Source organism: Corylus avellana, chromosome 11 (assembly GCF_965113065.1).
Source record: "Corylus avellana chromosome 11, dhCorAvel1.hap1.2, whole genome shotgun sequence".
In the NCBI taxonomy this organism is placed as follows: Eukaryota; Viridiplantae; Streptophyta; class Magnoliopsida; order Fagales; family Betulaceae; genus Corylus; species Corylus avellana.
Genome location: NC_142500.1, coordinates 8,344,933 through 8,358,513, shown reverse-complemented (window position 1 = coordinate 8,358,513; position 13,581 = coordinate 8,344,933). Strand labels below are relative to the sequence as shown.

Below are 13,581 nucleotides of genomic sequence, written 5' to 3'. Positions count from 1 at the left end.
TCCGATTTTGACTCCAATTTGAGAAATTTTGATTTAATCCTTTCATTTATTTGATTAAACTTAACTACATCTTATAGGTCATCTATTATGATTGGTTAAGCTTAACCATATCTTCTAGTTCTTCCCAATTTGCCCTTTAAGCTTGGAACTTTTCCGGTAACACTTTCTTTTCTTCCATGACCTATAAAATAAAGAAAATACAAAAATGAAAGAAAATTGCACAAACTAACAAAACTAAGGAATTAACAAATATAAATTAAGGGCTAAACTATGAATATTTTGGCATTTATCAAAAATCTCTCAACCTTGTGGCGTTGGCTCTCCCCCAATAAAAGTTAGCTCGGATTCGTTGAAAGGTTTTGTGGTACCCTTCATGAAACCCTCCATGAATTTGCTCCATGATGGTAAGTATAGAGAGGATTTTTCAGGAAGATACAACCAATCTTTGTAGAACAACACTCCCCCCTTGTACTGCCATGGCGCTAAGGCCTCCCCATCCTCAATCTTCTTGACTAGCTCTTGCAGTTTTCCAGTAATGTTTACTTCATCTTTGATGACATCTAACCACTTCGGGGTGAGGGGGCATGATATGGCCACCAGGGTCCCTTTGTTTTGCTTGTCTTCTTCCGTTACTAGAGGTAGCCTTGTATGACCGTGCTGTTCATCCCTCCTGGATAGGGCATCTGCAACAATGTTTTCCTTCCCTTTCGTGTACTCGATTGAGAAATCGAAGCCCATTAGTTTGTATAACCATTTTTGCTGGGCTGTTGTGGAAATTTTTTGGGACCACAAATACTTCAAACTGCATTGGTCTGATCTCACCACAAAATGCCTTCCAAGGAGATAGGGGCGCCATTTTTGCACCACCAAAACTAAAGCCAAAATCTCCTTTTCGTATGTAGACAAAGGGAGTTGTTGTCCCTGCAACGCTTGGCTGAGAAATGTGATAGGTCTACCTTGATGTAAGACAGCTCCTATTCCCACTCTGAATGCATCACACTCTACCACAAACTCCTTGGTAAAGTCAGGTAAGGCGAGGACTGGTGCCTGGCTGCAATCTTGCCATAATCCTAAATAAAACGTCGGTAATACCCTGTGAGGCCTAAGAACCCCGCATGGCCTTGATATTTTCTGGTTTGGGCGACTTCCTCATTGCTACTACGTTCTCTGGGTCCACGCCCATGCCCTTGGAAGATATGACGTGCCCTAAGTATTGAATCTCTAGTTGCCCGAATATGCACTTACTTCATCTAAAGTATAGTTGGTGCTGGGCTATTATTCCTAACACAGTTTTCACATGTTCCAAATGTTGTGCCCAGTTTATACTATAAATCAGTATATCGTCAAAAAAGACTAACACATATTTGCGAAGGAAATCGCTAAATACCTCATTCAAAAGAGCTTGAAATGTGGAGGGCGCGTTTGTTAATCCAAAAGGCATGACAAGGAATTCATAGTGCCCATGATGAGTGAGGAATGCCGTTTTGGCAATATCTTCTTCTTCTACCTGCACCTAATGATACCCGGAACACAAGTCCAGTTTTGTAAAAAATTTGGCCCCATGTAATTCATCTAGGCGCTCATCTATGACCGGTATTGGGAACTTGTCTTTAATGGTGATTTTATTAAGTTCTCAGTAGTCAACACACATTCTCCATATGTTGTCTCCTTTTTTGACTAACAAAACAGGTGATGAATACGTGCTGTCTGAGGGACGAATTACTCCCCTGTTCAGCATGTCCTACACCTATTCTTCAATCTCCGTTTTTTGATCAAACGGGTATTGGTAAAAATATACCTAAATTAATAGGACTTGGTATATTTTTACCAATACCTACAATCCAGGATGGCGTAACCATCCCAATTTTTCCTGGAGTAGTTGGTAAATAATTTAGGTATATTTTTACCTAAATATACCCACAAAAACTTGTTGTGCAAAAATATACCTAAATTAATAGGTAAATAATTGTACGTTTTACCTGCAAGTGCACTAGGTCAACAGAGTAGTATATGGTGCAAGTACAGGATCATTCCCACGAGGATTGCTGAATTTATATTTAAAAATAAATTCCTTAAGCAAAAGTAAACTAAGATTGATTATTGATGAGATGATAATAAAGGGTAGGGCTTTGATATCCACCATTAATTATGCTCAATTAATATAACAATATGCCAATGCTTTGATCAAGTTATGCAAATTTAATGTTTGCCAACCTAAGGGTTAAACTCTAACGCCTTAAGCTATTGATTTCCCTAAGCAACGAATTAGCCACTTGGTCCATGCTCTAATTCTTTTCTTTCCTAAAGGATTTAGCATGTCTATACTAAGTTGTTCTTTAGAAAAGCATATGTTCTATGGAAATCGACAAACACACAAGGCCTAGGGCATGGATACATACTCCTAGTTCCCTATGTTGATTAACCCAAGAATTGCGGTGTGGATTCTTTTGTTACTTAAGTTAAACCCAGGACTCGGCCATCCAAATTGATCTAACTAACAAGTCCATACCACATGCACATGTTGATCAGGCATACACATATGAGGAATTCATGCAAGCAGGTATTAATCAAGTTAAATAGCACAACATGATCATCACAAGGCGCCAATATTGAAATATTAATTTAACATAATTAGGGCTTCAATCTAGCCCTACTAAATAAATTAGCTACACATAGAGTTGATGTTAAACATCTTCATAAAATAAAATAAAAGAAAAGAAAGAATAAATCCGAGATTTGACTTGAGAGCTCCTATTCTTCTCCCTTCTCCAAGCCTCCCTATTCTAAAGGCTTAAGAGTCTATTTATAGGCTTTAGAAGTCCTTGGAAAAGTAGTAAACCTTAGGGTTTTCACAGGGTTTTAGTCCTATTACAATTTGGACTTTGAAAAACCCTAATATGGAAATTGGGACATTGCAGCCGCCACTTGGAATGCCTCCTGCGCACGGGTGCGCTCGATCGTAGCCCGTGTGCGCTCGATCGCACATCTGCGATCGATGGCTCTTTTGCTTGCGCTAGATCGCTCCTGGCCTATCTTGTGCAGCATCTCCTCTGGTATTGCGCTCGATCGTAGGTACCCGCGATTAATCGCAATACCAGGAAGCTCCAATTTTCCCATATTCTCTTTTTGAGCCCAAATCACCCAGTTTTACTTCACTTTCTTCCAAAAGATTGTAAAAACATCAAAAACACAAAAAGGAAGTAAAATGACCTAATTAACCAAAACCAAAGGATTAAAACATGTAAGATAAGGGCTGAAAATATGAATATTTTAGCGCTTATCACACCCCCAAACTTGCATATTGCTAGTCCCTTAGCAGTACAAAACAAAACAGGAATGGAAAAACAAAAAACAATAGATAAATCCATCTTTCGTGGGATGTACGATTGCATTTAGCGTATGCAACAAGCCTTTTAAACCACTAGGAATTCTCTAGTGGACGAGTGAAGTCTCGTGAGGGTTTTCCAGAAATGTTACCCACAAACATCATGCACAGTTCATGTCATCCCAAGAATTAAAGCATCACTTCAAGATCATGATTTTTATTCATTAGCAAGCATAAAAAGATGAACTCCATCTTCATAATGAATTGGAATCTCAAAGTGCAATTACTTACAAAGGACATGCTAAAATATCACAAGTTTGAAAACAGTGGTAAAGTGAATTAGCACAAAATTATGAGGCTTCCAAATCTTTCCAATATGTAAATGTTTCCAAATCTCAAAATTTACTGAAATTCCTATTAGAATGACATAAGGCATATTTCTTCTCTCTTTTTTTTTTTTTTGGTCAGGTTGTGCAATGTTGGTTCTCTTAAGCTTTCTAATTGACCCTTGTAGTGAGTGTTAAGTCAGTGGCTCCCAAACCAGGGGGTTTTAGGGCATTAGGTGTAGAGACACCCCTAAGGACCTACTACTCGAGTCAAAAAGGCTACAAAACCAACTAACCATGACAATGATCAAATCCAAATTTTTCACCTTTTGACGTGACCACTCAGTGATTTGAAACAAGAGGTCCAGTTACTCAGTGAGAAGCCATCAATGATCATTTATTTCACCTTTTTTTTTTTTTTTTTTTTTTATTGTATACGCCATGGTGTCATCTAATAAGTCATCCAATTTCTTCGAAGATGCAGAAACACACATATTAGACTTCATGTCATACATCACAAATTATGTGCTAATGTGCCTGTGTGATTAGATCAAACATGTGATTTTTCAACTGGCCTAAGCAAGTAACCAAACTAACAGATTCACTCATCTGATCATGTGTTCAAAATTTTAAGCTCACTGATGAATTCAAGCCACAATTCTTTCTAGATCAACCTAAATTTTTTTGAGCAACAAGAACATGCATAAATATTTTTTTATTTTTTATTTTTTATTTATATTTTATTTATATTATTATTATTATTTTTTTTTTCAAACAACACACAAAACAACCAACATGAAATTGGGACATAGTGTGTGTGAACATGTGTGCCCATACCCCCAAACTTAAATGACACATTGTCCCCAATGTGTCTAAATTAAGGAAAGAATGTACCCGGGAGATGGTGGACATAGTCGTGGAAAGCATGGCTCGTAGCACAACCCCAAACTTGAATTGAAGCACACTTGCCCCTGCAAAATAATCAAACACACAAACAAGTGAAAAGCATCAACACTAAAATGAATGAAAACAAAAATAACTAGGAGATGCTGCCAGGTGCGCTCGATCGCACATATTGTGCATTTGATTGCACTATTAGAGTGTGGCAGTCTCACAGATGGAGACCTGCGCTCGATCGCATGTGTGGTGCGATCGATCACAGTAACATAATGGAAAAGAAATGACAAAATACCAAAAACACCTAAAATACTAAACACAAATGAAAACACAACAAAATATAACTCAAACAACAAAATAAAAGGATATGCTATGGGGTGCCTCCCATGAGCACTAAGTTTTACGTCTTCAGCCAGACTGTGGTCCTCTCTCAGTGTTGTCCAGAAGTGGATGCTCCATTTTGGATGGAGTGGAGTGCCAAATCTTCATCTCTTGGTACTAAATTTACTTCAAGATATGGCTTGACTTTGTGTCCATTGACCTTGAATGATCGGTCGGTTTGAGGGTCGTGAATTTCCAAGGCTCCATAAGGTAATACTTGGCTAACAATGCAGGGCCCAGACCATCTTGATTTAAGCTTTCCAGGGAAGAGTTTCAATCTTGAATTATAGATCAAAACCTTCTGTCCTTCTTGAAACTCCTTCCTGATCAGTTGTTTGTCATGGAATGCTTTGGTTCTGTCCTTGTAGAGTTTGGCATTCTCATATGCATCACGCCTTAATTCCTCCAATTCATTTAGTTGGAGCTTCCTTGTGTCGCCAGCTTGCTTCATATCGAAGTTAAACTTCTTGATGGCCCAATATGCTTTGTGTTCCAATTCCACTGGTAGATGGCATGCTTTCCCAAAAACCAATCGATATGGAGACATACCGATAGGTGTCTTGTGAGCAGTCTTGTAAGCCCATAGTACATCGTTCAAGCGTAGTGACCAATCCTTCCTATTGGGGTTGACTGTCCTTTCAAGGATGCCTTTGATTTCTCTGTTTCTGATCTCTACTTGGCCAGTGGTTGAGGATGATATGGAGTGCCAACCTTATGAGTGATGCCATATTTCTTCATCACAGAAGTGAAAGCATAGTTGTTAAAGTGACTTCCCCCGTCACTAATGATTGCCCTGGGTGTTCCAAATCTAGCAAAAATGTTTTCCTGCAAAAACTTCACAACCAGTTTGTGATCATTAGTCCTTGAGGGGACAGCCTTGACCCATTTAGACACATAATCCACTCCCACAAGAATATATGAATAGCCAAATGAATGAGGGAATGGTCCCATGAAGTCAATACCCCACACATCGAAGAGTTCTACAACCTGAATATTTTGTAATGGCATTTGATTTCTAGAAGAGATGTTACCTGTCCGTTGACATTTATCACAAGAGCTGCAAAACAAGAAAGCGTCTTTAAACATATTGGGCCAATAAAAACCAGACTGTAATACCTTAAGCGCTGCTCTTTTTGCCCCAAAGTGTCCACCACAAGCAAATTGGTGACAGTGCAGCAAAATACTCAAGTGCTCATCTTCTGGGACACATCTTTTAATGATTTGATCAGGGCAGAATTTGAATAAATAGGGGTCATCCCAATGGTATTGTCGAGATGTCGATATCAATCTCTTCCTTTCTTGGCTAGACATATCTGGGGGAAAGACCTTGGCAGTGATGTAATTCACTATATCTGCATACCATGGGAGTTGGATATCAACTACGAACAACTGCTCATGTGGGAAATTTTCATTTAGTGGGAGCTCATCTCCTTCCTCCTCATGGAGTAATCTGGATAAGTGATCTGCCACCACATTTTCACTGCCCTTCTTATCTCTAATCTCAAGGTCAAATTCTTGTAGTAGTAATACCCACCTGATCAGTCTTGGTTTGGCATCTTTCTTGGTAAACAAATATCTCAATGCAGCATGATCAGTGAATACAATAATCTTAGAACCAATTAGGTATGACCTGAACTTCTCCAAAGCAAATATGATAGCTAATAATTCTTTCTCAGTAGTAGAATAATTCAGCTGGGCATCATTTAATGTTCTAGAGGCATAATAAATGGCATGAGGTACCTTATTGATCCTTTGACCCAAAACGGCTCCCACGGAAAAGTCACTGGCGTCACACATGAGCTCAAAGGGTAAGCTCCAATCAGGTGCTCTCATAATTGGTGCAGAAGTGAGCAGCATTTTTAGCGTGTTGAAGGCCGTCATGCATTCTTTGGTCCAGTCAAACTTGGCTTCCTTCCCAAGCAATGCACAGAGGGGTCTAGAGATCTTGGAGAAATCCTTGATAAACCTTCTATAGAATCCAGCATGTCCAAGAAAACTCCTTACCCCCTTGACTGTCAGAGGTGGGGGAAGTTTAGAGATGATTTCTATCTTGGCCTTATCCACTTCTATGCCCTTGCTTGAAAGAGCATGACCCAATACAATGCCTTGTTGAACCATGAAGTGGCATTTTTCCCAATTGAGCACTAGGTTGCATTCTTCACACCGCTTTAGAACGTTTTTCAAATGGTGTAGACATTCATCAAAACTAGACCCAAAAACACTAAAGTCATCCATAAAGACCTCAATGGTTTTCTCTACCATGTCTGAAAAGATACTCATCATGCATCTCTGGAATGTAGCTGGGCTTACATAAACCAAATGTCATCCTTCTATAGGCGAATGTGCCAAAAGGACACGTGAAGGTGGTCTTCTCCTGATCCTCTGGTGCTATTGCAATCTGATTATAACCACTATATCCATCCAAAAAACAGTAGTGGCTATGGCCAGCTAATCTCTCTAGCATTTGGTCGATGAACGGTAATGGAAAGTGGTCTTTTCTTGTTACCTTGTTTAGTCTTCTGTAATCCATGCATACCCTCCACCCAGTGGTTACTCTTGTTGGTATCAATTCTTCATCATCATCATTTTTCACCACTGTGATCCCACTTTTTTTTGGCACTACTTGAACTGGGCTGACCCATTTGCTGTCTGAGATGGGATAGATGATGCCCACATCTAGTAGTTTTAATACCTCTGCCTTGACTACCTCCTTCATGTGTGGGTTGAGTCTTCTTTGTGCATCCCTGGTTGGCTTTGTTTCGTCTTCAAGGAAGATTTGGTGCATGCACTTAGCTGGACTTATTCCTTTGATGTTAGCAATGGTCCATCCCAAGGCGGTTTTATGTTCTCTCAGAATTCTCAACAGCTTTTCTTCTTCCCCACAACTCAGATTTGCAGCAATGATGACTGGTAGTGTCATGTTTTCTCCCAAGTATGCATATTTTAAGTGCTCTGGTAATTGCTTCAAATCCAGCCTGGGTGCCTGTACAATAGAGGGAACAAGAGAGGTGTTAGTGGGCTCAAGAATTTCAAAGGGATGAGTATACTTGCCTGAGTATTTAGGAGAGGCCTCAAGGTGATGCACTGTTTCCATAACATCACTGGTGATCTCTTCCAGTTCTGACTCAATATCCTGCCTTGTGAGACTCTGGGAAAGGGTAGCTTCCAATGGATCTTTATGATAGTCCTGCAAAACTGTCTCACTAACATTTTGGATTACACACACATCAAAACATTCCAAATCTTCTTGAGGTACTTTCAATGCATCGAATATTTTGAATTCGATTGTCTCACCATTTACCTTCTTACTCACAATACCCTTTTTCACCCCTATGGTGATGGCATAGGGGATTCTTCCACATCTAATACAATAAAATCAGCAAGTGAAATAAATGTTCCTACCTTTACCAACACATCCTCTAGTATACCTCTTGGTCGTTTGATGCTTCTGTCTGCCAATTGCAAGGTGATAGAGGTTGGTTGGAGCTCCCCCAATCCCAGCTTTTCATATACAGTGTAAGGCAGCAAATTCACCCCTGCTCCTAGATCCAGTAGCGCCTTTTCAAAGGAATGGTCTCCTATCCTACAGGGAATGGTAAAGCTACCTGGATCTGTTAGCTTCGGTGGTAATTTCCTTAACAAGATTGCACTTACCTCTTCTGTTAAGGCCACTGTCTCATACTCCTTAAACTTCCTTTTGTTAGTGCAACAGTCCTTTAAAAATTTGGCATATGAAGGAATTTGTTTAATTGCATCTAATAAAGGAATGTTGAATTCTACTTTCCTCAAAGTTTCAAAGATATCCCTGAGTTGCTCTTCTTTCTTTGGTTTGACTAGCCTTTGAGGAAAGGGTGGTGCATTTACCTTCTCCATTTTGTTTACCTATTTTTGCACAGCAATTCTGTTCAAGAGGAAGGAGAGGAATTAAGAGCAAGGGCATGTATGAAGTGAATCTCAGTGGAGGACCAACTCATCAGTTGGCTGCAGTAGAAAAGAAATTGGATATGCTTGTCAAGGCCATGACTGTCCAGAAAACTTCACCTCTGCAACAGGACACACAATTCCAAGTATGTGCTATTTGTTCCCATCTAGATCACACCACTGAGAAGTGTCCTTTTACAGAACAAGAAGAGGTAAACTTTGTGGGACAGAACAACTTCCCCCACAAAAACAACCCATACTCCAATACTTACAATCCAGGATGGCGTAACCATCCCAATTTTTCCTGGAGTAATAGGTAAATAATTTAGGTATATTTTTACCTAAATATACCTAAATCAATAGGTAAATTAATAGGTAAAAATATATTTAGGTAAAAATATAGGTATATTTTTACCTATTCTTCAATCTCAGTTTTTGATTTAGGTATATTTAGGTAAAAATATACCTAAATCAAAAACTTGTTGTGCAAAAATATGCCTAAGTTAATAGGAAAATAATTGTACGTTTTACCTGCAAGTGCACAAGGTCAACCGAGTAGTATATGGTGCAAGTACAGGATCATTCCCACGAGGATTGCTGAATTTATATTTAAAAATAAATTCCTTAAGCAAAAGTAAACTAAGATTGATTATTGATAAGATGATAATAAAGGGTAGGGCTTTGATATCCACCACTAATTATGCTCAATTAATATAACAATATGCCAATGCTTTGATCAAGTTATGCATATTTAATGTTTGCCAACCTAAAGGTTTAACTCTAACGCCTTAAGCTATTGATTTCCCTAAGCAACGAATTAGCCACTTGGTCCATGCTCTAATTCTTTTCTTTCCTAAAGGATTTAGCATGTCTATACTAAGTTGTTCTTTAGAAAAGCATATGTTCTATGGAAATCGACAAACACACAAGGCCTAGGGCATGGATACATACTCCTAGTTCCCTATGTTGATTAACCCAAGAATCGCGGTGTGGATTCTTTTGTTACTTAAGTTAAACCCAGGACTCGGCCATCCAAATTGATCTAACTAACAAGTCCATACTACATACACATGTTGATCAGGCATACACATATGAGGAATTCATGCAAGAAGGTATTAATCATGTTAAATAGAACAACATGATCATCACATGGCGCCAATATTGAAATATTAATTTAACATAACTAGGGCTTCAATCTAGCCCTACTAAATAAATTAGCTACACATAGAGTTGATGTTAAACATCTTCATAAAATAAAATAAAAGAAAAGAAAGAATAAACCCGAGATTTGACTTGAGAGCTTCTATTCTTCTTCCTTCTCCAAGCCTCCCTATTCTAAAGGTTTAGGAGTCTATTTATAGGCTTTAGAAGTCCTTGGAAAAGTAGTAAACCCTAGGGTTTTCGCAGGGTTTTAGTCCTATTACAATTTGGAGTTTGAAAAACCCTAATAAGGAAATAGGGACATTGCAGCCGCCACTTGGAATGCCTCCTGTGCACGGGTGCACTCAATCGCAACCCGTGTGCGCTCGATCACACGTCTGCGATCAATGGCTCTTTTGCCTGTGCTCGATCGCTCTTGGCCTAGCTCGTGCAGCATCTCCTCTGGTATTGGGCTCGATCGCAGGTACCTTGCGATTGATCGCAGTACCAGGGAGCTCCAATTTTCTCAGATTCTCTTTTCGAGCCTAAATTACCCAGTTTTACTTCACTTTCTTCCAAAAGCCTGTAAAAACATCAAAAACACAAAAAGGAAGTAAAATGACCTAATTAACCAAAACCAAAGGATTAAAACATGTAAGATAAGGGCTGAAAATATGAATATTTTGGCGCTTATCAGTAAGGTTTTACACATACTGGGCCAGCACCTTGTAATAATAGAATTCTGTGATCATGGGTCCTTGGGAGCGGTAACTCTTTAGGTTCAGCAATGACCAGTGTCCACTCTTCTAAAATTTGATGCATGTCTTCTTTGGTCCCTTTTTCCATGTCTTATACTATATTGCTTTTAGTTTTGGACTGGACTATTTGCACGAGGAGCATCTCTTCTTTACGTTTATCCCAAGTGTTTGACCCATGCAGCATCACCTCTTGTCCTTCCCATATGAATTTCATTAAAATCCCACCAGATTGGACCCAATATACATAGCCATTGGGTAATGAGGACTAGGCCATACCCTTTCAATGGTAGAATATAAAAATCAGTGCAAAAATTCCACCCTTGCATCACCACTAGGACTTGGACACATTTTCCTGGGCTGCTAATGTTCTCTCCGGATGCTACTATCACGTCCATTCCACCTTTTTTTTCTGGAATATGAATTCCCAACATATGGGCTAAGGCAAGGCTCATGAAATTATGTGTACTACCGGAATCAATTAGTACCAATGAAATATTTTTATTAATCACCCCATATACCTTCATAGTTCCCGGAGCATCATTCCTTGTGATGGCGTGTAGGGAAACCAAAGGTTGGTCCCCCGTCTCTCTGTCATCTTCGTCCATCTTCATATCTCCATCTCCGTCTTCCCCCCAATAGGCTTCGATCATGAATAGCTTTTTACACCTATATCCCGGGCCATATTTATCGTTGCACTTATAGCATAGTCCCTTTTCTTGATGCTCCTTTAACTCTGCCAGTGTCAACCGTTTGATAGGCATGGTTGGTGGAGCTACAACTGTGCGGTTACCCAACGGCTGTCTCCGTGCTTCTGGTAAGGAGTTTTTCCTTATTACAATATTGCAGGATTCGTACAGTCAGGCTAGCCCAATGGTTGACGTGAGTGTGGTGGGTTTGCCGGCCATGGTGGCGGCTTTGATTCCTTCTTTTAACCCACTTATGAAGCAACTAACTTGCTGACTCTATGATAAAGTCCCTATCTTTGAGAGAAGAGACTCAAATTTTGCTTGATTCTCTCCTTAACATTTCCCTCTTGTTGAAGCTTCGTGAGTTCTCCAAAAGGGTTGTAGAACTGATTTGGTCCGAAACGCGTAAATAATCCTTCTGTGAATTCTGCCCATCGAATATCTCATCCTTCACGTAGTAGGATTTGAAACCATAGTTGGGCTTCACCTTCTAGATGAAAGGAAGCTAATGTTGTTCTCTCTTCTTTAGAAGTTTCTTGGAACCGAAAGAATTGCTTTGCTCTACAGACTCAAGTGGTGGGGTTTTCGTCTCCATTGAATTTCGGAAAATCTAGCTTGATGTGTCTATGTGTGTGGGTGGGTTGCCCTCCCAAGTGTGGGAGTTTTCCCCTTCATCTTCTTTTTTCCCATTCGCATTGTCTCCATCATCCTGCCGTGTCTTCCCTTGAATTGATATAAGATCAAAAAGATTAGTCCTCCATGCTCTAAGCTCCTCCTAGATTTCATGCTGCCCATTTGTCAATGATTTCACAGATCACTCCATAATTACCATTCTGTCCTCCGTTGTATTGTTCTTATTTTTCTTGGTTACCGAACGTGTCACTAGCCGAGATTCTAGGAAGAAATCCTGGTAAGCCGAACTGTTATTGTATGAGCGTCCTATGATGATTCTCGCTCTATTAGCAAGAGGAACCCCATCTTTGATACCACTTGATGAGGATCAGCTAGTACCGAATCCAAGGAAAGATAAGGGCTCGTTTGAGGGACTCAGAACCTCCAATATAGTAAACTGTATAATAGATTGAATACCCAAAACATACTTCTCTTTATTGATCTTCCTTTTATAGGAGAACATTAAGGTTGATTAAATAGAAGAGTAAGAAATACACTTGACTTCTACTATCGTTCTTGTTATCAACTAGGACTGACTTTGCGATAAAATAGAATGAGTTCTAATTCAATTAGGAATTAGAATAAATGACTAACTAGGAAATAAAAGACTAACGAGGAACAAAGTTCCTAGATGGACACTGCTCTGGAACTTGGGTTCCTTATTGGACTCCAAGACCTTTAAACTCCTCTCCGCGATGACAAGTACACATAGAAAACTATCAATTTGGAAAGATCTTGTGGCATCACATTCAGAGAAGTAATAGCAGAATTCATAGTTGGAAGTGCCACTGAAAGAATGCATAATATTTATTTAAGAATTGTTGGAAATAAAGATGTGAGAATTGTGATAAGTGCTGAATATTTCATATTCTAGCCCCTTAATTCACAAATGTTAACCTTTTACTTTTGTTATTATTTGATGTTTTACTTTTTTTTTTTTTTTTTTTTTTTTTTTTTGAATTTTCTCGTAGTTTTGAGGGTTTTGAAGAAAAGAAAGTGTTTCCGGTAAGTTACAAACTTAAAAGACATTTTGGAAAAAAGCTGGAAGCCATAAGATCGATCGCATACGCAGTAGGATCGATTGCATCAGTGCTCGAGCGCCCAAGCCAAGGATTGATCACAGGCATGCGATCAAGCACACCCTCCTGCGATCGAGCGCACTCGAGCTCTGGGAAACTGAAGACATGCTTCCACACGATTTTGACATGATTTCGAACTCTAAATCCAATTCCAACTCGATTTATGAGTTGATTGGATGCTTATGAACGTCCAAGGTCATTCCCAACCCTATAAATAGACCCTCTATTCCTCCAAATAGAGGGGGAGAAGAAGGAGAATCAGACATAAGCTTGGGATAAAGAACTGAAGGCTAGATCAAGAAGAGTTTTGGGTTTTTCTTCTCTTCCCCAATTTACTTTATTATGTAGTTAGTATTTTAATTAGGGGCTAGATTGAAGCCCTAATCATGTCTTTTT

At 39.3% G+C, this 13,581-nt stretch overlaps 1 pseudogene; it reads right to left on the bottom strand.

Annotated features, from left to right (window-relative positions):
• Positions 1 to 300: 300 nt before the first annotated feature.
• The window catches only part of LOC148583060 (uncharacterized), a 29,497-nt pseudogene continuing 16,216 nt past the window's right edge, over positions 301 to 13,581 (bottom strand).